This window comes from Bufo bufo, chromosome 2, assembly GCF_905171765.1.
Source record: "Bufo bufo chromosome 2, aBufBuf1.1, whole genome shotgun sequence".
Taxonomy (NCBI): domain Eukaryota; kingdom Metazoa; phylum Chordata; class Amphibia; order Anura; family Bufonidae; genus Bufo; species Bufo bufo.
In genome coordinates this window covers 574,884,213-574,909,128 of record NC_053390.1, presented here as the reverse complement: position 1 = coordinate 574,909,128, position 24,916 = coordinate 574,884,213, and the positions used below count along the sequence as shown (strand labels likewise).

The 24,916-nt window shown below is 44.8% G+C and overlaps 1 protein-coding gene across 1 annotated transcript in view; it reads right to left on the bottom strand.

Moving 5' to 3' along the window:
* Positions 1-24,916, bottom strand: part of LOC120989843 (alcohol dehydrogenase 1-like) — a 134,625-nt gene that overhangs the window by 13,022 nt on the left and 96,687 nt on the right. The gene's annotated exons all lie outside the window — the stretch shown is intronic.

The following is a 24,916-nucleotide window of genomic DNA, read 5'->3' as shown; positions in this document are numbered from 1 at the left end:
CAGATAGCCAGGTGGTTTCAATCCTCAAAAGATACTGGCCTATCCTACATATGGACCCGGATCTTAAGGATGTACTTACTGCACAACCTAGTGTTACATACAGACGGGGGAGGAGCCTTAAAGACCGGCTGGTCCACAGCCACTACACAACACCTAGTGGAGTGGGAACATGGCTCGATCGAAAGCCATGTGGCATGTTTAAATGCGGCTCATGCAAAGCATGCCTATTTATTTCCACTGCTAAATCCATTAGATGCTCAGTTACTGGTCAGACATATGAAATCAGGGACTTCTTTAACTGTAAGAGCAAGGGGGTAGTATATATATGTCAGTGTCCATGTCCTATGGATTATGTAGGAAAAACGGTTAGGGAAGTCAGACGGCGGATTTGTGAGCACGTAAATGATGTGGCCAAGAAAAAAATCACCCTGGTCGCAACACACATCAATGATATCCATGGCGGCGACCCCAACTGTCTTAGTTTCTCCATTTTGGAGGCTATCCCCCCTTCTCCAAGGGGTGGCGATTGGGATCGCAAAATTCTCCAAAAAGAGTGTGTCTGGATCCACCGTTTTAAATGCCAGGCACCCCTTGGCATCAATGAAAGGCTCACCTTCTCATGCTTCTTATGAACAGGTTGGATGGAATATGTGCTCAGCGTGCTCTCCCTGAACACGGATGAGCCTACTCGGCGAAGATACAAATCAGGATAAAAAGACTAGGATACCTTTGCATCCTAATATTAAATTTTAAGCGCTATTTATTAAATATACGCTTAGTGGTGCCTTTCATCTTGGGCATGCACCGCAAGTGAAATATTGTGTAACATCTTTTTTCTCTATCAAGTTATGGCCCTTACCGACCTCCCCCCCCTCCCATATGCTCCATTATCCTCAATATGTAATTAATCTAATGCTATCTGCGCTGATCTAGCTGAATATAAGTCACTCGTCTCTGTAGGTTACTCCCTAATAACAATGTCGCTTTGTGGATATATGAGACTGCAATGTACTTATTACAGGCAGTATTAATATATATCACATTAAATTCATCACCTGATATGCCTCCACCTATCTGGTGAATTAATATCATAGATGGAATGTCTTTTGAACCTTGTACCTGATTGAATAGGGTGATGCGTTCCACAGGATCGGATACCATCTCTGTTTGCGATCCATTTGATGGTGGAGGCGCGGCTTATTGCTGGCCAGAATAGATTATCAGCCGGCAATATCGTGGAACCGGATGTGACGTCCGGCTGCGTTCCATTTGGCGGAAGTGCGGTACACGTGCGGTCCATAGACCGGAAGTGATGCAATCAGAGACCTTAGGAAACCGGAAGTGACGCGTATGGCGTTTTGTAAAGCGCCAGATTCAAAACAGCTGAGGAGGCGGTATTTAAAGAGGTAGGCAGTTCGGTTTGTGTATCCATCTGGAGACATAGGAAGCTGTCGGAACGCCAGAGAAATGTAAGTGGGGACCGTTTGGTCTGCTTCTGATCGACTTATCTGGACTTTGGCATGAAATGGAATTTTACACTATATATGTTTTTTCAGTCTTTGGATAATATGGCCTCATCTAAATGGGCTTTTTGACCAAGCTGGCAGACCATGAATATAAGTAAGTGACCCCCTTGTGGGTTGGAATATTAGTAACCTTACATGAGGGCTTATTTTGATATGTCTCTAACTTTCATTTACAGGTGGGATATATCATATGGTCCGTTTGGTCCCACATTTACATCAACGTCTGCGTATCCGATCCTATGTTCTCCATATGTATCATGAGTATATCTTTTGAATATCTATTTATGTAACGGTTTACCCATGACTGTTTTCTGACCCCCTGATGAACCTAACAATAGGGGAAACGCGTCGGGGTATTGATGAGTAATAGCCTGGGAACATTGTGTCATCAAATTTTCCTTCTAGGCTTCTCATAATGGTGCTGTAGGATTTATCTTTCCCTCTGCACTTTTATATTATTTGTCTCAGTTTTTCATCTATGTGGGCTGTGTATTACACAGGCATCGTTTGGCTGTGACACAGTTAATGTCCGTTATCTATGCGGGACAGCCAGATATCACTTATTGAGAGGAGGGTATACATAGGGCAGTCAGTCCAGGAACGAGGACAGGGAGTCTCCACCATCAGGGGACGTCCCTGGGCTGAGTAGTGATTCAGGGCGAGTATAGGGACAGACTAGTTATCTACATACTCCCCTGTATACTGCCCTTTGTACACCATACCTCTATAACCAGATCACTGGTTGGTTATCCCGTGTAAACAGTGTTTATATCTGTATATCGTTTGTTTCACAATTTGTTTCACTGGTGAATCACAAAGGTGGTTTTATTTTATTTGATTAAATCAGTAAAAGTTACGTTTTAAAAGGTCAACTCTGCTGGAACCTTCTGTACTTTATGACCCCTTCATAAATTATATATTAATTCAGCTGGATATTAATACTGTAAGTCAGTATGACACGCAGATGACAGGTGTCGCTCTTAGAATCACTGCACACTTCACTTCTTTGGGCAGTTACAGGGCCAAAACTGACCAAAAACTCAAGTGTGATCTCAGCCTTACAGGTCGATGTTTTTTTTTTTTTTTAAATATATATATTTTTATTTTCCACATCATGATATTAGTACATAAAACAGTAATAGTCACAACGGTATGCCTAACATGGCAATCATAAAAGTCCTTACAAAAAGAAAAAAATCTTTACAACATCCTAAGAACACCCTCACGACAATATATAATAATATCTATATCCACCCCCCCCCCCCATTGGCTGCCGTCCACTCCATTCATCAATGTGTAAAATAATATTAATTATGGCTATGTAGATCTGCCTGTAATTCTCCGTTTCCTTTCAATGTCCTCATAGACTCTAATTTTTTGAAGATATGACCCCCACTCCCTTGTTGAGGGCGGGGAGACAGAGCCCCAATACTTTATCAATATAGCTTTAGCGACCATCAATCCCCGCGTCCAAATCCGTCTGACCTGGGCCGGGACTTCCACATTCTCCAAAAAGCACTATCAAAACCCCCGGGTTATAATTCATTGAGCTCTCCCTTTGTAGGGTAGCGAAAACCTCATCCCAATAGCTTCTTATTTTGCTGCAGCTCCAAAGCAAGTGGACATAGTCCGCATTAATATATCCACATTTGGAGCAGCAGCAATCCCGATCTTTATTTTGGGGAAATTTTCCTTGGATTTTAGGCGTATAATAAAGTCTGTGGAGGATCTTAAATTGGATTAACCTGTGCGCACTGGAAACTGACGCCTTTCTCACATTCCTATAAATAGTAGACCACTGTAGTGGGGGGCAATTCAGCTCTTGCTCCCACTTATTTGTGCTTTTGAAAGGTGTTACAGTTGCCAGTGCAATTCAGAGTTTTGCATAAAGTCTGGATAACTTCACTTTTTCATACTTCTGAGCGTCACAAAAATCAAAAAATATATTCTCTCGTGGATAAAAGGGGCCTCTATTCCTAGAAGCTTCAAATATATGTTTCAAACGTGAATACATAAATAAATCTAATGGTGAGCTATCGATAAAACCAAATTCCAAAAGTGATTTAAACCGACCCATATAAAAAAGGTCAGACACCCTGTTGATACCATTACGTACCCAATAACCAAAATCTGTAATTTTGAAGAACACCTCCAGCCCCCTGTTCTCCCACAGAGGGGTGAAAACAAACGGACCGGAAGATTTAAGGATCTTCTTCAGTCTGTTCCAGACCCTCTGCAGTGAGCACGGGATCAGCAGGGACCTCCTCATTCCCATAAACCCAGTCTCCAAACATGCAAAAATATTATCAAGTGGTTTATCAAAAACTTTAGTCAAATATCGTGAAAGTAAACTCTCCTTAGAACAGCAACAACGCTGAATCTGTGCACACAAATAATAACCTTGAAAAAAGGGTAATGACAGCCCACCATCTACCTCCGACAACCATAGATATCTCTGCTTTATACGAACCCTCTTCCTTCCCCAAATTAAATCATTGATCATAGCCTCTAACCTATGAAAGAAAATATCTTCTATCCAGATGGGGGAGGCACACAACGGAAATAAAACTATCGGGAGGATAATCATTTTAATCAGGGCTATTCGATCCGTCTGTGCCAGTATCAGCTTCCGCCAAGCGCAGATTTTGTCCCTGACTTTATTCAGAACAGGGGCCAGATTAAGATCATAAAACCTATTTATAGGGAGGCCAATCTTAACCCCCAAATAATCTAATGTGTCATTGGGGACCAAAACACGGACTCGCCTCCCCTCGTCTACAGCTTTCCGATTTAGCGGGAGGAGCGATGATTTTGACCAGTTGATTCTATAGCCTGATAGTTTACCATAATCTTCTATTACCTCTATGACGTACGGGAGAATTTTCCACCCCTGATCCAGAAACAGAATCACGTCATCGGCATATAGACTTATTTTATCGCCCACTCCCGCTACTCCAAAACCGTCTATACGGCTATCCCAGCGAATCCGAGAAGCCAATGGTTCAATAAAGAGAGCGAAAAGGAGAGGAGAGAGGGGGCAACCCTGTCGCATCCCTCTTTGCATTGTAACGGGGGAAGATCTAATACCATTGACACTAATACATGCAACAGGATGTGCATATAGCATTTGAGTCATTTCCAAAAAGGGATTCCCAATGCTAAAATGGGACATTGTAGCCCACAAAAAAGGCCACTCCATCCTGTCAAACGCCTTTGCGGCGTCCAAAGACAGAATGGAGTGGTCTATACTACCCCCAACAGACAGATTCAAGTAAACCCTATATAGACTCATCTGTATTTGCCGTCCCGGAATAAATCCCGTCTGATTGGGGTGAACCAAACCCGCTATAACCCTCTTTAGACGATTAGACAAAATTTTGGCGAAAATCTTATAATCTGTATTCAGAAGTGATATGGGTCTATATGATCCCATATCACACGGATCCTTGTCCTTTTTCAAGACCAAAATAATCACTGCTTCCCCAAATGATGGAGGTAAAGAACCGCATGCGCGAGATTCATTCAGGACTAGAAGCAGGATCGGCAAAAGTGCGCTAGCGTGGTACCTATATAGATCAAACGGCAATCCATCTGATCCAGGGGCTGATATATATTTTAGAGAGGGAAGAGTCGCCTGGAGTTCCTCTAACAGAATAGGGGAGTCCAAGCGCTCTCTATCTTGAGAACATAACTGGGGGAGTTCTAATTTTTGAAGATATTGATCCATAACGGTGCGACTAAACATAGACTCAGATTTATAGAGGGTAGAGTAATATCTCCCAAATTCCTCCCTTATCTCCTCTGCAGAGTTCACCCCAACACCCTGTGAGTTCCTGATTTCTCTTATACTGGTAGACTCTCTCTGGTTGGCCACCAGACGAGCCAAAAACCTGCCCGTTTTACCAGATTCGCAAAAACGATTCTGGCCTTGAAATAGGAGCTTATGTTGTGCTTTTTTATAAAGGAGCGTCTTAAGCTGTAAATTGGCCTCTTTTAACTGTTTAATAGATTGCTCCGTATAGGAGTCAATTAATGCGGCGCGTAGACTCCTTATTAAGTCTGTCAATTGTTGTTCCCTGCGCCGTACTTCCGTTCTAAACCTATTAATTTTACTAAAGTATAATCCCCTTATATGAGCCTTCAAAGCGTCCCACACATAGTGAATATGTGCCGATCCTACATTAAGGTCCCAAAATTCCCGAATATCTTGGTCTATTCGGGATTGCTCCCCTATCACATCAAACCAGTGCGGGTTCAGTTTAAAGGTTCTACCTATATTTGGAGCCTCCTTAAACACAACAAGAACTGGGGAGTGATCCGAGATTCCGTGGGGCTCATATCTCATTCTCAGGACTCGAACGCCAGATCTATACGGGACATTGACCCGAATGACTGGCTAAAACATGAAAAGATTTTTTTATTGCCATATAGGTGGCATATAGGTCGATGTTAACATCAGGTATAAAGGTCGATGTTAACGTCAAGTATAAAGAACCGTGCAGAGGCCCAAGATCCTACTATAGCGTGAAAAAGCGCACTTCTTTTACACCGTGTCAGCTGATTTCACATAGATGTCTAGAGAACCTGTTCTATTAAACGCTGTGACGAGACCAATCTCGCCACATTACATTGCAGAAGCCTGGTTGCCCGCCTGCTTCCTTTAGACTATGGCCCCATGTTGAAACGCTTGATTTTCCCCTGCAAAGACTATGTGAAAGAATTTGGCTCCATGTCAATTGAACTGTATTCGTGTAGTCTGAGTGCCATTCACCTAATAATTGAATGCACTCAGACCTGAGCTATCTGGGGATATGTTAAATGTCTATGTTTTATGCAATAGCTGCACAGTTAAATATTCTTATGTCTTTTATTGTCTTTTGCTGCCATGTGGCTAATGGAGTTTTGCCTCTGCCCTTGGAGATAAATTGGATTACTTCCCAATTGTCTCCAGGACAGAAGACATTGTGTAACACTGTGTATTCTCCTGCCTGTGATAATTACATCAACCCATTGTGTAAGGTACTTGTATCACAGGCAGAGGGGAGGATTTTGCGTGGGAGTGTCTGAGTGTATTGTACAGGGTTACTGGTTGTTTTACAAAACTCTGTGGGTGGTACTAATGTGTAAGAATGTGTATAAGAATAATAAACACACAGCTCTGGCTGTCCACTGCTTGACCCTCAACACAGAGCCTCGTCTCGTTCTTGGGGGGGATTCACTGTATGCTGTAAGAGACTGATTGCTAGGAGTGTAAGCTGCTTGGGTGCGTTTCCTATTCGTCTGCTAGCAGCTATTTGTGAGGTTCCGTTTGGGAGTTTGGAGTGCTATGCTGTATTCCGTTCGGGAGTTTGGAGCATTCCCTTGTATGCCGTTCGGGAGTTTGGTGTTCTGTAAGTAGCTGTGCCTGTAGCTCTGGAAGGGGAAGATCGCCGAAACGGTTTTAACCCCTTTTTTTGGCCGGGGTGCTGTAACAAACGCTTATACAAGTAGATCCCCCCTGACAGAGTGGAGAGGGTGTCAGCATTAAGTTTGTGTTGTTGTTAGTGATGGCCTTTTGCGATCTGCCAAACATGCGAACATATGGCGATGTCCACGAGCTCCATATTCTTTTGCATTGAGCCGAACTTTGACCCATTAAACATCCATCAGGTGGGACAGGACAGCCAATCGAGACGTTTCAGCACATGGACACACCCCCAACCCTATAACAGAACCCGATCTGGCAGCCATTTTATGTTATGTGTTTTGCGAGTGTAGGGATAGGTTGCATTTTGGAGCAGGGACAGGCTGTTAGCACTGCCACATCGAGCCCTTGGGAGGAGGCAGTCATGACAGGAATGGTGATCTTCTACTAGCAGCATCTCTGCCATCTAACATGAGCTAGTGATGTATACAGATTCCAGCATATATGGTCTGTCTCATTAATTGTGATGTCCGCATCATTATTCAGGACAACAGTTATAACCAGGGGCGTAGTTATAGGGGGTGCAGAGGTAGCAGTCGCTACCGGGCCCAGGAGCCTGAGGGGGCCCAACGACCCTTGTGCCGCATATGAAGACACCAGTATTATAGAAAGTGCATGTTGTTCAAGTTAGACCTCTGACAGGAGGGAAGGGGTTAGGTCAAGTATTTGGCATGGGGCGGGGGTGCCGTTTCAATTTCTGCCTCATTCAGCACGAAGGCCTTGTGCTCCCCTGCCCCTGGCCACAAAGCACTGAGGGAAGGGGGGCCCAAGCTGAACTCTTGCACGAGGGCCCATGAGCCTTTAGCTACGCCCCTGGTTATAACAATGGAATGTACCTTATGGTGACTATATTGAAGTAAACACTGTATGTATCATCTGAATCTAGACCCCCTGAGGAGCCCCTGAGTGGGCGAAACGCATTGAGGTATTTTTGTTATAGGGTATTCTGTTACCACTTTATTTCTGGCCAACTTACATCTATGCTGAGGCAGTATCATTGCCATATGTATGTAACCTTGTATTCACCTCCACTGCTAGGGTGATATAGGGAAAGTAGGGGAGGCACGAGGACAGGGAAACCCCACCATCAGGGGTAGTCCCTGGGCAAAGGCTAGAGTAGGATTGTACTAGGGAAAGGTTCCCTGCATAGGAAGATATTAGCCGCCTTAACTCAACATGGAATGACCTTCCCCTTTATCTATTTTTGTTTGTTGTTGCATTATGTGTATTTGTCACAATTGTGGTGGTTGCTATATGTGTAGTACTAAGTGGACGGCCTAAGGTCTGCCCATGTAAGTATCATTATCAGCCACCAAAATGGGGCATAATTTTTAACAAAATAATAAAAGTTATATTTTAAGGGTCCTATTCTGCTTAGGGTGATTATACATTAATTAAAAGAACTTACCAATATCTCAAAACATTGTCAGAAAGTGTTAACTGTTAGGATTAGGAATTTAGGGACACCAAACGCTAGCTAATAAGGCCACAAAAGTCATTTAAAGGACTGGTAATGTTGTGCTATCAATAGGTGTGATACACAAAGGGGTGTGATATACTGATAATATACTTTCTAACATAGAAAGTATATTATAGTGCATTTGCATGCTTCCAGAAAATACTGATTGAGGGCTACGATCTATCAGCTTCCACAAAATAGTGATAGATGTTTTCCATATACCTGCGTCCACAAAATTACTGCTTGAGGGTTATATACCAGCTTCAACTAGCAACTGATTGAGGCCTGCCATATATCAGCTTCCACAAAATAGTGATAGAGGTTTTCCATATACCTGCGTCCACAAAATTACCGCTAAAAGGTGATATACCAGCTTTAACTAACAATTCATTGAGGCGTGCCATATATTAGCTTCCACAAATACTGCCCTTCTCTAGTGACTTTGGCACTGGGTCATTTAGAAAATGACAGGCAGAGGAAGAGGTAGGCTGTTCCACAGGGGTGGTAGGGGTCGGGCAGGTGCACCAGGCCGGAGGCTAAGTGGGAGGTTGGAGAAGGTGCGTGCGATCATATGTCAAAGGATGCACCAGAGTTGGTTGAGTGGTTCAATCAGACTTCCGCTCCTGCACCCTCCTCATCGTCTGTATCTGCACCCTCCTCACTATCTGCTGTGTGCACCCCCAAAGACACCACCACCACCATAGCCCCTCCACTCGAGTCAGAGGAATTATTTTTCTATCCATTCCCAGACCTTACCGATGTGCAGCCATTCTTGGCATTGGATGAGGAAGAGGAGGTATCAACGGCCGCCACCCAGCGGTCTGATGACAGTACCCAGATCAGCCCAAGGAGGGTGGTCCCCGCTGTTGCTGCCTACTCCAAGATCTCTAGTGTCAGTGGTGGTGGAGGTGACGATGATGATGTGTTGATGGATGGAGGAAGAGGAGGGGAGTTCAGAGGTAAAAGGTGCACCAGATAGGGAGGAGAAGAAGGAGAAGCAGGCTGAACTTGCAGTGCACAGGAGGCAAAAATCAGACTGCAAATGTATCTGGAGCGAGCCATCCACCAGGCACAGTAACATCTGGAGCGACCCAGGACGCCAGCACATAGCTCCGCAGTGTGAGATTTTTTTAACGTGTCAGCTGCTGACATTAGTGTTGCCATCTGCAGCCTGTGCTGTCAACGCATAAGTCGCGGTAAGCCCAACACTCACCTAGGGATGAATGCCTTAAGAAGACACCTGGCCTCCCATCACTGAGCCCAGTGGGAGCAACGCCATAAGAACCCACAAAGACACACTCCTGGCTCTCCACGTCCTGTCTCTTCTCCTTCACCTCCCTCCTCTCATTTGTCCTCGACTCCACCTTCCACATTGCCGTCATTGCGTTCATCTGGCACAAGGCAGGCTTCCAAGGCCCAAATGTTAGAGCGTAAAAAAATGATGACGCCGGATAATCCTCTTGCCCAATGGCTGACCGCTGGCTTGTCGGAACTGCTAGCCCACCAACTACTGCCATATAAATTGGTGGACTCGGAGGCCTATAGAAAATTTGTGGCCATTGGAACACCGCAATGGAAGGTCCGCGGAAGGAAATATTTCTCCCAGAAGGGCATCCCTGAACTATATGGCCACGTTCAGCGGCAAGTTAATATATCTCTGGCACACAGTGTCGGTGCCAAGATACATCTGACCACAGACACGTGGTCTAGCAAACACGGGCAGGGAAGGTACATAACTTTTACTGCCCACTGGGTGAACCTTCTGACGGCCATAAATCATGTAACCCATGGCACCCCTGTGGATTTGGTGTTACCGCCACGGATTGCATGCAGGCCGGCCTCTTCTTCTCCTCCTCCTACTCCATCCTCCGTCTCCTCCTCAGCTGACTCCTTCATTGCCACTGCTATCATCTCTTCCGCTGCACCCCCCAAGCTCCCCAGAACCTATTCGACGAGGCCAGGTGAGGCGTTGCCATGCTGTGCTGCGGCTGTTGTGCCTAAAATCCAAGAGCCAGGTCCTGCACTGCTTTCAGCTCTGCGGTCGCAGGTCGATCAGTGGCTAACCCCGCTCAATTTGACAGTTGGTAAAGTGGTGTGCCACAATGGTGCTAATCTGCTGAGCGCGATGAAAAAGGGCAAAATGACACACATGCCGTGCATGGCACACGTCCTGAACTTAGTCGTGCAGCGATTCGTTGCCAAATAAACCAGGGTCCAGGACGTCTTGCGGCAGACCAGGAAAATCTCTGGCCATTTTTAAAGATCTTACAAGGTCATGGCTCTCCTTGCTGACGTGCAGCCCGTAAGACGTCTGATTTGTGAATGCCCGACGCGCTAGAACTTCACCTTGTATATGCTTGTTAACAAGTACCTGTTCGAACTCTGCAGCAGGACAGGTGTCACGGATGAAGTTAGTAGATAGCTGGAACATATAAATAAACGAGCGACTGGCTTGATCCCAAACTAAGGAGCATATAGGTGAGCCCTATAAAACCCTAAGAGCTCTCCCTGACTGCTATGCACATGCAAGTGTCTGTATGGTAGACGATTGCATGCCCGCGTACCTAATACTGTGTGACACCTGAAAACCCTATAATAGTGAGGGGACACGACCACCGGCTCACTGCACTTAATACGGACGGAGTCAGGGTCACCTAGAATCAAGCCAGCAAGGAAACACAATAAAGTAAATGACTTATCTGAACAAACAGCAGAAGCAGCCTCCAGCAGTGAACACCTCATCCAGGAAGTAGTATAAACCGTGAGGCAGTATGGGAGGGATTATAAAGGAAGACAATTAGTCGAAATAAGTGACACCTGGCAGAAGGAAAGGAGATAAGAAAGTGAAACCAAAACAAAGAACATCATACAAGAGGTAGAGAAGAACGTCTGCCAGATCTTCTCACATAACTGGCGGTGACAAAAGGTTCTGGGGAGCTTGGTTTTTTTTCACTGCGCCAGTGGCTGCTCATGCGCGATGCATGCAGACTTCTGCGGCCATTTGATAAGATCACCAAACTCGTCAGTCCCAGACAGGGAGCCATCAGTGACATTGTACCTTATGCCTTCTTTCTAGAGCGTCATTAGCCCACAAGCAACTTAAGCAGGGAGGAATCATGACTTCAGATGGAAAAAAAATTACGAATATTCAAAAAAATCAACTATATAGCACTATATTCAATATAGTGCTATATATTAGTTTTTTTGAATATTCATAATTTTTTTCCATCTGAAGTGAACACTTCAGCGCCCCGATTCTTTGCTTTCAGGTGAATGCCTATTGCCTAATTTTTGGGGCCTGTACTGGCCGACAGTTACATATTTATCCTGTGACCGCCTAATGTACCTCCAGCCACAGAATCCAAAGTCCTTTCCTTTCAGGTAAATGCCTATTGCCTAATTTTTGGGGCCTGTACTGGCCGACAGTTACATATTTATCCTGTGACCGCCTAATGTACCTCCAGCCACAGAATTCAAAGTTCTTTGCTGTCAGGTGAATGCCTATTGCCTAATTTTTGGGGCCTGTACTGGCCGACAGTTCCATTGCATGAGCGGGGAAAATATGCAGATTGCGGTGCTAAGGTCCTTTGCGCCAGAATCTGTGTCAGAAATACGCCTAAGGGTACTTTCACACTAGCGTCAGGACAGATCCGACAGGCTGGTCACTCTGTCGGATCCGTCCTGCCACTATTTCGCCGTGCCGCCGGACCGCCGCTCCATCCCCATTGAATATAATGGGGACGGGGGCGGAGCTCCGGCGCAGCACGGCAGTGCGTGGTGAAAGGTCGCCGAACTAAAAAGTCGGACATGCAGTACTTTTAGTCCAGCATCCTCTCGCTGTGCACTGCCGTGCTGTGCCGGAGCTCTGCCCCCGTCCCCATTATAGTCAATGGGGACGGAGCGGCGGTCCGACAGCACGGCGAAATAGTGGCAGGACGGATCCGACAGGGTGAACAGCCTGTCGGATCCGTCCTGCCGCTAGTGTGAAAGTAGCCTAACATAAGCGTATTTCTATATAATAAATGACCACCTAATTGTATTATTATTCGGGGATAGGGCTAATATCTTTATATTATATAGATTCTAGTGTATTATACTGTGCCGTGTATTTCCCAGTAGAAAATGATCCTTGGGAAACACAGTCGTCATCCCTGACCACCAGGACCAGATAGCGCTCTGTCAGTACATGGCCACCTCCCCTCTCCGCTATGCTGCTCCGCTGTGGCAGCATCAGAATAGTAGCTGAGGCAGGTAGCCAGAAGAAACTAGTCTCTTTTGTCAAGGTTTGGGTGAGGCAGCATGGATCATCTAATCTGATGCATCAGGCATTGGTGGAAATCCTGGCTTATCCACGCCTGATTCATCTTGACTGGGCTGGCTGTCTGGCTGCTGATTGGCTGCATGCATGGCATTGTGGGTGATCCCTCGTTCCCAGAGTTCATAGCTCCATGTCCTAACATGTGCATGTGGCGAAACCAACCTCGCCACTGGGTTTTGGAAGGGCCTGGCTACCAGCCTCTTGCCCCAGGATTATGGGCCCTCTCATCAGCCATGCTTGCGGTCGACCAAATGTGACTTCCATGGAATTCGGGAACCCCTGCTCGGATCTGGGTGATTTTTGGATATGTTGTTCACCCAGATCAGAGCTATCCATGGATATATACATTATGGGGATATGTGGGGTTTTGAGGTGTGTGACAGAACCATCTGTCTTTGGAATTGTATTTTATGTTATGTGAGGGTACCCAGATAGCTAATTTTATTGTATTCGTGTAGTCTGAGTGCCATTCACCTAACAATATGCACTCAGACTTGAGCTATCTGGGGATATGTTAAATGTCTGTGTTTACTGTAAGGGTTGTGACATTGCATGTTTAAATGGTGATTTCTGTCCTGTTGTCCCCACATGTGTATTGGCGATTTCCCTTTGTCTTGAGAGATAATTGAATTACTCCTCGGGTGTCTCCAGGGCAGAGAGGAGGAAACCATGATGCATTGTGGGGATGTATTGTGTCTGTTTATCCTGAATTGCTGCATATCTGTCCTGTGTCACAGTCTTCCTTCTGGTCCCCTAGGGGCGTGTCCACCAGATGGGGACCTGCATAAATACGGGCGGGTAGCCCTGAATAAAGAGTGCCTGTTTTATCCTTCATCATGTTGAGGCTGGTGTTTGGGTAACTGATCAACACTGGGGGATTGCTATACGCTGAAGATTTGCTATACTCCCCTGGCTTTACTACTAGCTCTTGTAAGAGCTGTTCCTGCTCTCTGGTTTTAGGAGAGGTTCACCCACTGGAGCCTGGAGCCTTGTCGTAGGTCCAGGGTGGGTAGGATACGGTGAGACCTCAACCAAGCTTCGGCGGTTCGTGGGGTCTGCAGTGCGTACGGTGTCAAGTGGAGTGCTTGGAGTCCTCGGAAAGCACTAGGAGCATCTATCAACGGAGGTACCCAGTCGGGGTGCCAGGAGATCCGTTACAGTGCAGCAGCCATTTTAGTAAAAAATACGATTCGTTACCAAGAAGCGTGAGGAAATTTCGATTTGGTGTGAATCGAATAATTCCTGAAATTCAGATCAAATTTCACTTCCTCAGCTTCGATTCCCTCATCTCTAGTGTTAACCCACTACATTAAAGGAAAGGTATCACCTTGAAAATGTGAAGAAATCTGAAGGCAGCATGCTATAGAGCAAGAGGAGCTGAGTGGATTAATATGTAGAGTTATTGGAAACGATTCAGTAAAACCTGCATTTCATTCATTTAAATTCCTGCTCAATCTCGGCTTTGAAGTCAATGAAGTGATCCAGTGATGACAGCTATATCTGTATACACAGTCAAGGACGCGATCCTATCAGTTATTGACAGTCTTGCGTTCGGGTGTCCGCTTGTGAGCTCCGTTTGAAGGGGCTCACAAGCGGCCCCGAACGCATCCGTACTGCCCTAATGCATTCTGCTTGCAGCGTTCGGGTGTCCGCCTGGCCGTGCGGAGGCAAGCGGATCCGTCCAGACTTACAATGGAAGTCAATGGGGACGGATCCGCTTGAAGATGACACCATATGGCTCAATCTTCAAACGGATCCGTCCCCCATTGACTTTCAATGTAAAGTCTGGACGGATCCGTTCAGGCTACTTTCACACTTAGAAATTTTTTTAAACTATAATGCAGACGGATCCGTTCTGAACGGATCCAAACGTCTGCATTATAGGAGCGGATCCGTCTGAGCAGACATCAGACGGACCCGCTCTGAATGGCAGTGTGAAAGTAGCCTAAGGAAGACTGTCAATAACTGATAGGATCGCGTCCTTGACTTCAATGCTCAGAATGTGCAGAAATTTAAATTAGCCACATTCAGACCGGGCCATTTACCCCCTTCCTGACAGAGCCTAATTTAGCAAATCTGACATGTCACTTTATGTGGTAATAACTTTGGAACTCTTTTACTTATCCAAGCCATTCAGAGATTGTTTTCTCGTGACACATTGTACTTCATATTAATGGTAAATTTGAGTCAATATGTTTTACCTTTATTTATAAAAAAAATCCAAAAGTTAACGAAAATTTGAAAAAATTCTAAATTTGAATCTCTCTACTTTTAAAACAGATAGTGATGCCTCATAAAATATTGTTTAATTAACATTCCCCATATATTTACTTTATGTGGGCATCATTTTGGTAATGTAATTAAAATTTTTTTAGGACGTTAGAAGGTTTAGAATTTTTTATGCAATTTTTTTTAAAAAATTTAAAATTTCCAAAGTCAACTTTTTTAAGGACCAGTTCAGTTCTAAAGTCACTTTGTGGGGCTTACATAGTGGAAACCCCCCATAAATGACCCGATTGTAGAAACTACACCCCTCAAGTTACTCAAAACTGATTTTACAAAATTTGTTAACCCTTTTGGTGTTCCACAAGAATTAAAGGAAAATGGAGATGACATTTCTAAATTTCACTTTTTTGGCAGATTTTCCTTTTAAACCATTTTTTTCTTTAACACATCAAGGGTTTAACAAAACTTAAAGAGGGCCCTTCATCGGTCCAAACATTGTAAGATAACTATCAGGCTGTGTAGATCGGCGCCCCGGGATCTCACTGCACTTACTATTATTCCGGGGCGCCGCTCCGTTCTCCCGCTATGTCCCCCGGTATTTTCGCTGACTTGGTTATACTTGGAGGAGTCTGCCCTTTTTCCCCCAGGAGAAAAAGGGCTGACTCCTCCAAGTATAACCAAGTCAGCGAAAATAATGACCCCACATGTGGTCATAAACTGATGTAAAAGCACACGGCAGGGCGCAGAAGAAAAAAGCGCCATTTGGTTTTTGGAAAGCAGATTTTGATGAACTGGTTTTTAGATGCCATGTCCCATTTGAATCCCCCCTGATGCACCCTTACAGTAGAAACTGTATGGGTGCATCAGTAAAGAAGAAAGTGACCCCATTTTGGAAACTAGGGGATAAGGTGCCAGTTTTATTGGTACTATTTTGGGGTACATATGATTTTTAATTGCTCTATATTACGTTTTTTGCGAGGCGGTAACCAAGAAATGGCTGTTTTGGCACTGTTTTTATTTTTTACAAAATTCATCTGACAGGGTAGATCGTGCTATTTTTATATAGCAGGTTGATACTGACGCAATGATATCAAATATGTCTACTTTCTTTGTTTGTTTGTTTCAGTTTTACATAATAAAGCATTTAAAAAAAATAAAAAATCTTTTAGTGTCTTCATTTTCTGAACGTCATTTTTTTTTATTTTTCTGCCGATCGTCTTGTTCAGGGGCTCGTTCTTTGCAGGAAGAGTTGACGTTTTTATTGATACCATTTTTGGGTACATGTGATTTTTTTTGATCATTCATTATTACACTTTATGGGGCAAGGTTATTTATTGTTTTTTACAGCATTTACCTGAGGTTAGGTTAGGTCATGTGACATTTTTATAGAGCAGATCGTTGCGGTTGTGGCAATACCAAATATGTATACTTTTTCTTATTTATTTAAGTTTTACCCAATAATATCATTTTTGAAACAAAAAAGAATGATGTTTTAGTGTCTCCATAGTCTGAGAACCATAGCTTTTTTATTTTTTGACCGATTGTCTTAGGTAGGATCTCATTTTTTGCGGGCTGAGGTGACGGTTTGATTGGTACTATTTTGGGGGGCATACACCTTTTTCATCACTTGGTGTTGCACTTTATGTGATGTTAGGTGACAAAAAATGGCTTTTTTTACACTGTTTTTATTTTATTTTTTAACGGTGTTCACCTGGGGAGTTAGCTCATGTGATATTTTCATAGAGCAGGTTGTTACTAGTGTCGAGCACAAATATTCGAAAAGAGAATTTTTATCTCGAATATCGCCACTTCAAGAATTCGCGAATATTTAGAATATAGTGCTATATATTCGTTTTTAGAGTATTCATAATTTTTCCATCTGAAAACATGATTCCTCCCTGCTTCTTGCTTGTGGGCCAATGAGTCATTGGCCCACAAGCAACTTAAGCAGGGAGGAATCATGACTTCAGATTGAAAATATATACACTGCTCAAAAAAATTAAGGGAACACAAAAATAACACATCCTAGATCTGAGTTAATTAAATATTCTTCTGAAATACTTTGTTCTTTACATAGTTGAATGTGCTGACAACAAAATCACACAAAAATTTAAAATGGAAATCAAATTTTTCAACCCATGGAGGTCTGGATTTGGAGTCACACTCAAAATTAAAGTGGAAAAACACACTACAGGCTGATCCAACTTTGATGTAATGTCCTTAAAAAAAAGTCAAAATGAGGCTCAGTAGTGTGTGTGGCCTCCACGTGCCTGTATGACCTCCCTACAACGCCTGTGCATGCTCCTGATGAGGTGGCGGACGGTCTCCTGAGGGATCTCCTCCCAGACCTGTACTAAAGCATCTGCCAACTCCTGGACAGTCTGTGGTGCAACGTGACGTTGGAGGATAGAGCGAGACATGATGTCCCAGATGTGCTCAATTGGATTCAGGTCTGGGGAACGGGCGGGCCAGTCCATAGCATCAATGCCTTCGTCTTGCAGGAACTGCTGACACACTTCAGCCACATGAGGTCTAGCATTGTCTTGCATTAGGAGGAACCCAGGGCCAACCGCACCAGCATATGGTCTCACAACGGGTCTGAGGATCTCATCTCGGTCCCTAATGACAGTCAGGCTACCTCTGGCGAGCACATGGAGGGCTGTGCGGCCCTCCAAAGAAATGCCACCCCACACCATTACTGACCCAATGCCAAACCTGTCATGCTGGAGGATGTTGCAGGCAGCAGAACGTTCTCCACGGCGTCTCCAGACTCTTCTCACACGTCTGTCACATGTGCTCAGTGTGAACCTGCTTTCATCTGTGAAGAGCACAGGGCGCCAGTGGCGAAATTTGCCAATCTTGGTGTTCTCTGGCAAATGCCAAACGTCCTGCACGGTGTTGGGCTGTAAGCACAACCCCCACCTGTGGACGTCGGGCCCTCATATCACCCTCATGGAGTCTGTTTCTGACCGTTTGAGCAGACACATGCACATTTGTGGCCTGCTGGAGGTCATTTTGCAGGGCTCTGGCAGTGCTCCTTCTGTTCCTCCTTGCACAAAGGCGGAGGTAGCGGTCCTGCTGCTGGGTTGTTGCCCTCCTACGGCCTCCTCCACGTCTCCTGATGTACTGGCCTGTCTCCTGGTAGCGCCTCCATGCTCTGGACACTACGCTGACAGACACAGCAAACCTTCTTGCCACAGCTCGCATTGATGTGCCATCCTGGATAAGCTGCACTACCTGAGCCACTTGTGTGGGTTGTAGACTCCGTCTCATGCTACCACTAGAGTGAAAGCACCGCCAGCATTCAAAAGTGACCAAAACATCAGCCAGGAAGCATAGGAACTGAGAAGTGGTCTGTGATCACCACCTGCAGAACCACTCCTTTATTGGGGGTGTCTTGCTAATTGCCTATAATTTCCAACTGTTGTCTATCCCATTTGCACAACAGCATGTGAAATTGATTGTCACTCAGTATTGCTTCCTAAGTGGAAAGTTTGATTTCACAGAAGTGTGATTGACTTGGAGTTACATTGTGTTGTTTAAGTGTTCCCTTTATTTTTTTGAGCAGTGTACTTCTAAAAAACTAATATATAGCACTATATTCAATATAGAGCTATATATTCGTATTTTAGAATATTCGTCATTTTTTTCCATCTGAAGTGAACACTGAACACTGTTCACTTCAGATGGACAAAAATTACGAATATTCTATAATACGAATATATAGCACTATATTGAATATAGTGCTATATATTAGTTTTTTAGAAGTCATGATTCCTCCCTGCTTAAGTTGCTTGTGGGCCAATAACTCATTGGCCCAGAAACAAGAAGCAGGGAGGAATCATGTGTTCAGATGGAAAAATGACGAATACTCTAAAAATGAATATATAGCACTATATTCTATATACACTGCTCAAAAAAATAAAGGGAACACAAAAATAACACATCCTAGATCTGAGTTAATTAAATATTTTTCTAAAATACTTTGTTCTTTACATAGTTAAATGTGCTGACAACAAAATCACAAAGAAATTTAAAAATGGAAATCAAATTTTTCAACCCATGGAGGTCTGGATTTGGAGTCACACTCAAAATTAAAGTGGAAAAACACACTACAGGCTGATCCAACTTTGATGTAATGTCCTTAAAACAAGTCAAAATGAGGCTCAGTAGTGTGTGTGGCCTCCACATGCCTGTATGACCTCCCTACAACGCCTGTGCATGCTCCTGATGAGGTGGCGGACGGTCTCCTGAGGGATCTCCTCCCAGACCTGGACTAAAGCATCTGCCAACTCCTGGACAGTCTGTGGTGCAATGTGACGTTGGTGGATAGAGCGAGACATGATGTCCCAGATGTGCTCAATTGGATTCAGGTCTAGGAAATGGGCGGGCCAGTCCATAGCATCAATGCCTTCGTCTTGCAGGAACTGCTGACACACTCCAGCCACATGAGGTCAGCATTGTCTTGCATTAGGAGGAACCCAGGGCCAACCGCACCAGCATATGGTCTCACAAGGGGTCTGAGGATCTCATCTCGGTACCTAATGGCAGTCAGACTACCTCTTGCGAGCACATGGAGGGCTGTGCGGCCCTCCAAAGAAATGCCACCCCACACCATTACTGACCCTATGCCAAATTGGTCATGCTGGAGGATGTTGCAGGCAGCAGAACGTTCTCCACGGCATCTCCAGACTCTGTCACGTCTGTCACATGTGCTCAGTGTGAACCTGCTTTCATCTGTGAAGAGCACAGGGCGCCAGTGGCGAATTTGCCAATCTTGGTGTTCTCTGGCAAATGCCAAACGTCCTGCATGGTGTTGGGCTGTAAGCACAACCCCCACCTGTGGACGTCGGGCCCTCATATCACCCTCATGGAGTCTGTTTCTGACCGTTTGAGCAGACACATGCACATTTGTGGCCTGCTGGAGGTCATTTTGCAGGGCTCTGGCAGTGCTCCTCCTGTTCCTCCTTGCACAAAGGCGGAGGTAGCGGTCCTGCTGCTGGGTTGTTGCCCTCCTACGGCCTCCTCCATGTCTCCTGATGTACTGGCCTGTCTCCTGGTAGCGCCTCCATGCTCTGGACACTACGCTGACAGACACAGCAAACCTTCTTGCCACAGCTCGCATTGATGTGCCTTCCTGGATAAGCTGCACTACCTGAGCCACTTGTGTTGGTTGTAGACTCCGTCTCATGCTACCACTAAAGTGAAAGCACCGCCAGCATTCAAAAGTGACCAAAACATCAGCCAGGAAGCATAGGAATTGAGAAGTGGTATGTTGTCACCACCTGCAGAACCATTCCTTTATTGGGGGTGTCTTGCTAATTGCCTATAATTTCCGCCTGTTGTCTATCCCATTTGCACAACAGCATGTGAAATTGATTGTCACTCAGTGTTGCTTCCTAAGTGGACAGTTTTATTTCACAGAAGTGTGATTGACTTGGAGTTACATTGTGTTGTTTAAGTGTTCCCTTTATTTTTTTGAGCAGTGTATATTAGTTTTTGACCCACGCCTGTATTGATCGCGTAATATTCGCATATTATGCAATCATTACCTTGTCGGTTTTCGAGTAAAAGAAAAAGAATGTAGAATATAACGAATATTCGAATTCGCGAATATTCTACAAATATTCTACAAAATATTAGCAAAATATCACGAATTCAAATATGACCCCTGCCGCTCATGCAGGGCTGATCGAGGTCTGTGGAAGACCCGACAGCTCCAGCACTATCGCGGCCCTGGCGAACACATGACCAATGGGCCGGGACAGGAAGCGGCAGATCTCTTCTTCAGTGGTATACACAGCACTCATTGTGCGCTGTGTATACAGCGATCTAGAAGGCAAGGACACTGAGGAACGGTTCCTGCCTTTCTCTCTGGGTTGCCGTGCTGTCGCTGTGTGCAAAGATAAACGACCGCCAATAGGACGTTTATAGTCAATGGGCGGTCGTGAAGTGGTTAATGAAATACAAGTTTTACAGAATATTTTCCCGTAAAATTATATATCAATCAATTCAGCTCCTCCTGATCTATAACACACCGCCTTTAGCTCCGACACCATGTTTAACATGACAATTTCACTTTAAGTGACACAATAGTATTTGCTGAGCAGGAGGGGGTTAATATTTTAGACATTATGGCCCAAAAAGGGATGTGTTTTCATTCCCAAGTTCTATGCTGGGAAGAAGTCATTTAAGGAACTCAGTTTTGTGATAATGTTTAAATTAGAATATTTTTCTAGTGAGTCATTTTTGGTCCAGAATAACAAGCAGTTGGCTGTGGATAACTGATAATTAAAATTAAAGAGCGTATAAACAAAAAAAACTTGTTAAAAAGCTGTAAGCTGTACTACTCAGAGATGGGCTAATCTATTCACAGATTCCTAGATTCGTTACAAATCTCAGATTTTTTTTTAGGCACTAAATCGAACCCGGATCTTTTCTGGTTCGATTCGGATGTATCTTGTAAAACGGCGCCTGGCTCAGAAGATGACAGGCAGGCTCTATGAGCCAAACAGTGTGGACTAAAGAAGAGGTGCCTGTTAGTAGGTGCAGGGTCGTCATTGTGTGCTTAGTCTTTGAACAGAGAGGACCATGTCTGCAGGAGGGCAATTAACAATCAATTTGGGAGCCATTATCTAGAGCTAGGGGATAGATTAGGGAGAGATTATGGCTAGTAGTAGTAAGGAAAAGAATTGGGTAGTGGGTATTTTAGCAGGGAGGGAAAGTTCAGTGATAACTTAGGGACTAGTGTTGAGCGCGAATATTCAAATAGCAAAATGTTATTGCGAATATCGCCAATTCGAGAATTTGCGAATATTTAGAATATAGTGCTATGTATTTTGCCAAGACCAAAAAGCTGTCAAAGGACACAAGAAACAAAATTGTAGACCTGCACAAGGCTGGGAAGAGTGAATCAAGCAGCTTGGTGTGAAGAAATCAACTGTGGGAGCAATTATTAAAAAATGGAAGACATACAAGACCACTGATAATCTCCCTCGATCTGGGGCTCCACGTAAGATCTCACCCCATGGAGTTAAAATGATCACAAGAACAGTGAGCAAAAATCCCAGAACCACACGGGGGAAACTAGTGAATGACCTGCAGAGAGCTGGGACCAAAGTAACAAAGGCTACCATCAGTAACACACTACGCCATCAGGGACTCAAATCCTGCAGTGCCAGACGTGTCCCCCTGCTTAAGCCAGTACATGTCCGGGCCCATCTGAAGTTTGCTAGAGAGCATTTGGATGATCCAGAAGAGGATTGGGAGAATGTCATATGATCAGATAAAACCAAAGTAAAACCTTTTGGTAAAAACTCAACTTGTCATGTTTGGAGGAGAAAGAATGCTGAGTTGCATCCAAAGAACACCATACCTACTGTGAAGCATCATGCTTTGGGGCTGTTTTTCTTCAAAAGGACCAGGAAGACTGATCCGTGTAAAGAAAAGAATGAATGGGGCCATGTATCGTGAGATTTTGAGTGAAAACCTCCTTCCATCAGCAAGGGCATTGAAGATGAAACGTGGCTGGGTCTTTCAGCATTACAATGATCCCAAACACACTGCCCAGGCAACGAAGGAGTGGCTTCGTAAGAAGCATTTCAAGGTCCTGAAGTGGCCTAGCCAGTCTCCAGATCTCAACCCCATAGAAAACCTTTGGAGGGAGTTGAAAGTCCATGTTGCCCAGCGACAGCCCCAAAACATCACAGCTCTAGAGGAGATCTGCATGGACGAATGGGCCAAAATACCAGCAACAGTGTGTGAAAACCTTCTGAAGACTTACAGAAAACGTTTGACCTCTGTCATTGCCAACAAAGGGTATATAACAAAGTATTGAGATTAACTTTTGTTATTGACCAAATACTTATTTTCCACCATAATTTGCAAATAACTTCTTAAAAAATCAGACAATGTGATTTTCTGGATTTTTTTTCTCATTATGTCTCTTATAGTTGAGGTATACCTATGATGAAAAAATCATCTTTTTAAGTGGGAAAACTTGCACAATTGGTGGCTGACTAAATACTTTTTTGCCCAACTGTATAAGGGTTCTTTTACATTAGTGGCATGGGACTCCGGCAGGCTGTTCCGGCGGGTGAAAAGACTGTCGGATCCGTTCTGCGGCTAGTTCATGTGTGCCCCCGGACTGCCGCTCCATCCCCATTGACTATAATGGGGGCCGGGGCGGAGTTCTGGCGGCGGCACTGCAGTGAACGGCAAGAGGCAGCCGGACTGAAAGTACTGCATGCATGCAGCATCGGTGCCGCCGCCGGTACTCCGTCCCCGCCCCCCATTATAGTCATTGGGGACGGAGCGACAATCCGGTGGCACACGTGAACTAGCGGTAGGACGGATCTGACAGGCTGTTCACCCGCCGGCTGTTCCTCTGCAGCTAGTGTGAAACTAGCCTTAGCCAGATTAGACAAAAATCTGTCACAGGTGCCAAGTTCCAACTTCATTCACCAAGTAAATTCTGAAAAGCATTGTCTTCTTGAGTGTATTCTGTAGAAAGGGATTAGAACATTTTTTATGAACTCTTTGTATTTTAGTTTAAAGGCATTAGAACATAATTTTTTTTACTATTAGTATTTTAGTTGTACAGAATCCAAACCGTTCCATAGGTTGTCTGACTGTTTGTGTACAGTAGGCCGTCCACAACCACAGCTTAGAAATGTTTGGAAACCGGAAAGGTCCCACTTCCAAACATAAGAACCAGACCTTGTCCTCCAAAAGTAAGAATGTGGAAGTTAGCTGTGGCACAGGTCATGTAGACAATACCAGTAGTAATTGCATTAGTAGGCCACAGTTCCCCCTGGCTCCCGAAAGGCACAACATTATCCTAGAGAAGAAAGTGGAAGAGATTGTGGACTGGATGTCTCACTCCTCCTCTCAGTCACAGCAGGATGACGTGCCTTCTGAGTCAGACACCGTACCTTGGAACCAGGGGTCAGAGCGGTCCTCCTTCTCCTTTCAGTCCCAACAAAGCCTGTAATTTGGGTCCTCTGTGTCCTCCTAGTGGTGCGTCATCTTTTTTTTTTTTACCTAAGTAGAGGCCACCGAACACTACCGCACACTCCGGAAGATAGTCTTAAGAGTATCCCTGATGAATTTTTAGAGAGCAGTCAGCTTTTGAATTGCCTGGATGTGGAGGTTTGTGAGAGGTGAGGGACCCCGTGCTCAGTGGTAGTATTATTAAGGGCACACATTACCAGGGTAGTGGAAGTAGTGGCAGTGGTGGCACATTCAGAGCAGGGAATCTACAGGTGGGGCAAGGAGCTCAACATGAGCTATCACAGTTTGATAAAAGTGGTGGTGAGGTTGAGGAGTCCAATAATGATGGTTGTGTGTTAGACAGGATCTTGTAGCCAGATCAGGGTGGTGAGGAGGAGTTAACATCAGAGAATGAGGACAGTGGTAGTGGCAGCAACAAACGGCAGAGGTGAAGTAGGGCCAGACCTGCTTTGGTAACTGGGGAGGCAGCAAGTAGAGTGGGGGCAGATTCAAGGCCAAAGCTTGCAAGGGCTAAAGCAAGCTCAGCCAGCTCTGGAGGGAGAGGGTGAAAATCTGGCTTATGGAAGTTCTTTTCCACGTGAGTCAAAAGGCACCATGTGAGTCAAAAGGCACCACCACTCTGTGGAACCACGTGAAGCGGCATCACCCCATGCAGTTGTCAAAACAAGGTGGCTACCAGCTACCACAAGAAGAGTTTGGTCCTTCTCCCGGGCTCCCTTGGGGCAGCCAACCCTCATCTATGGGCAGTACTAGGTCTTTCACGTCCTCCTCGTCATCCATGTGTGCTTCTCCAGCTCCTCCTCTTCTCTGTCACACTCGTCAGGCATCAATAGTGGAATGCATGGCCAAAAAGCAAGTTTAAGCACCCAGCATTCCCAAGGTGTACAAACTTAATTCCCACCTGGACAAGT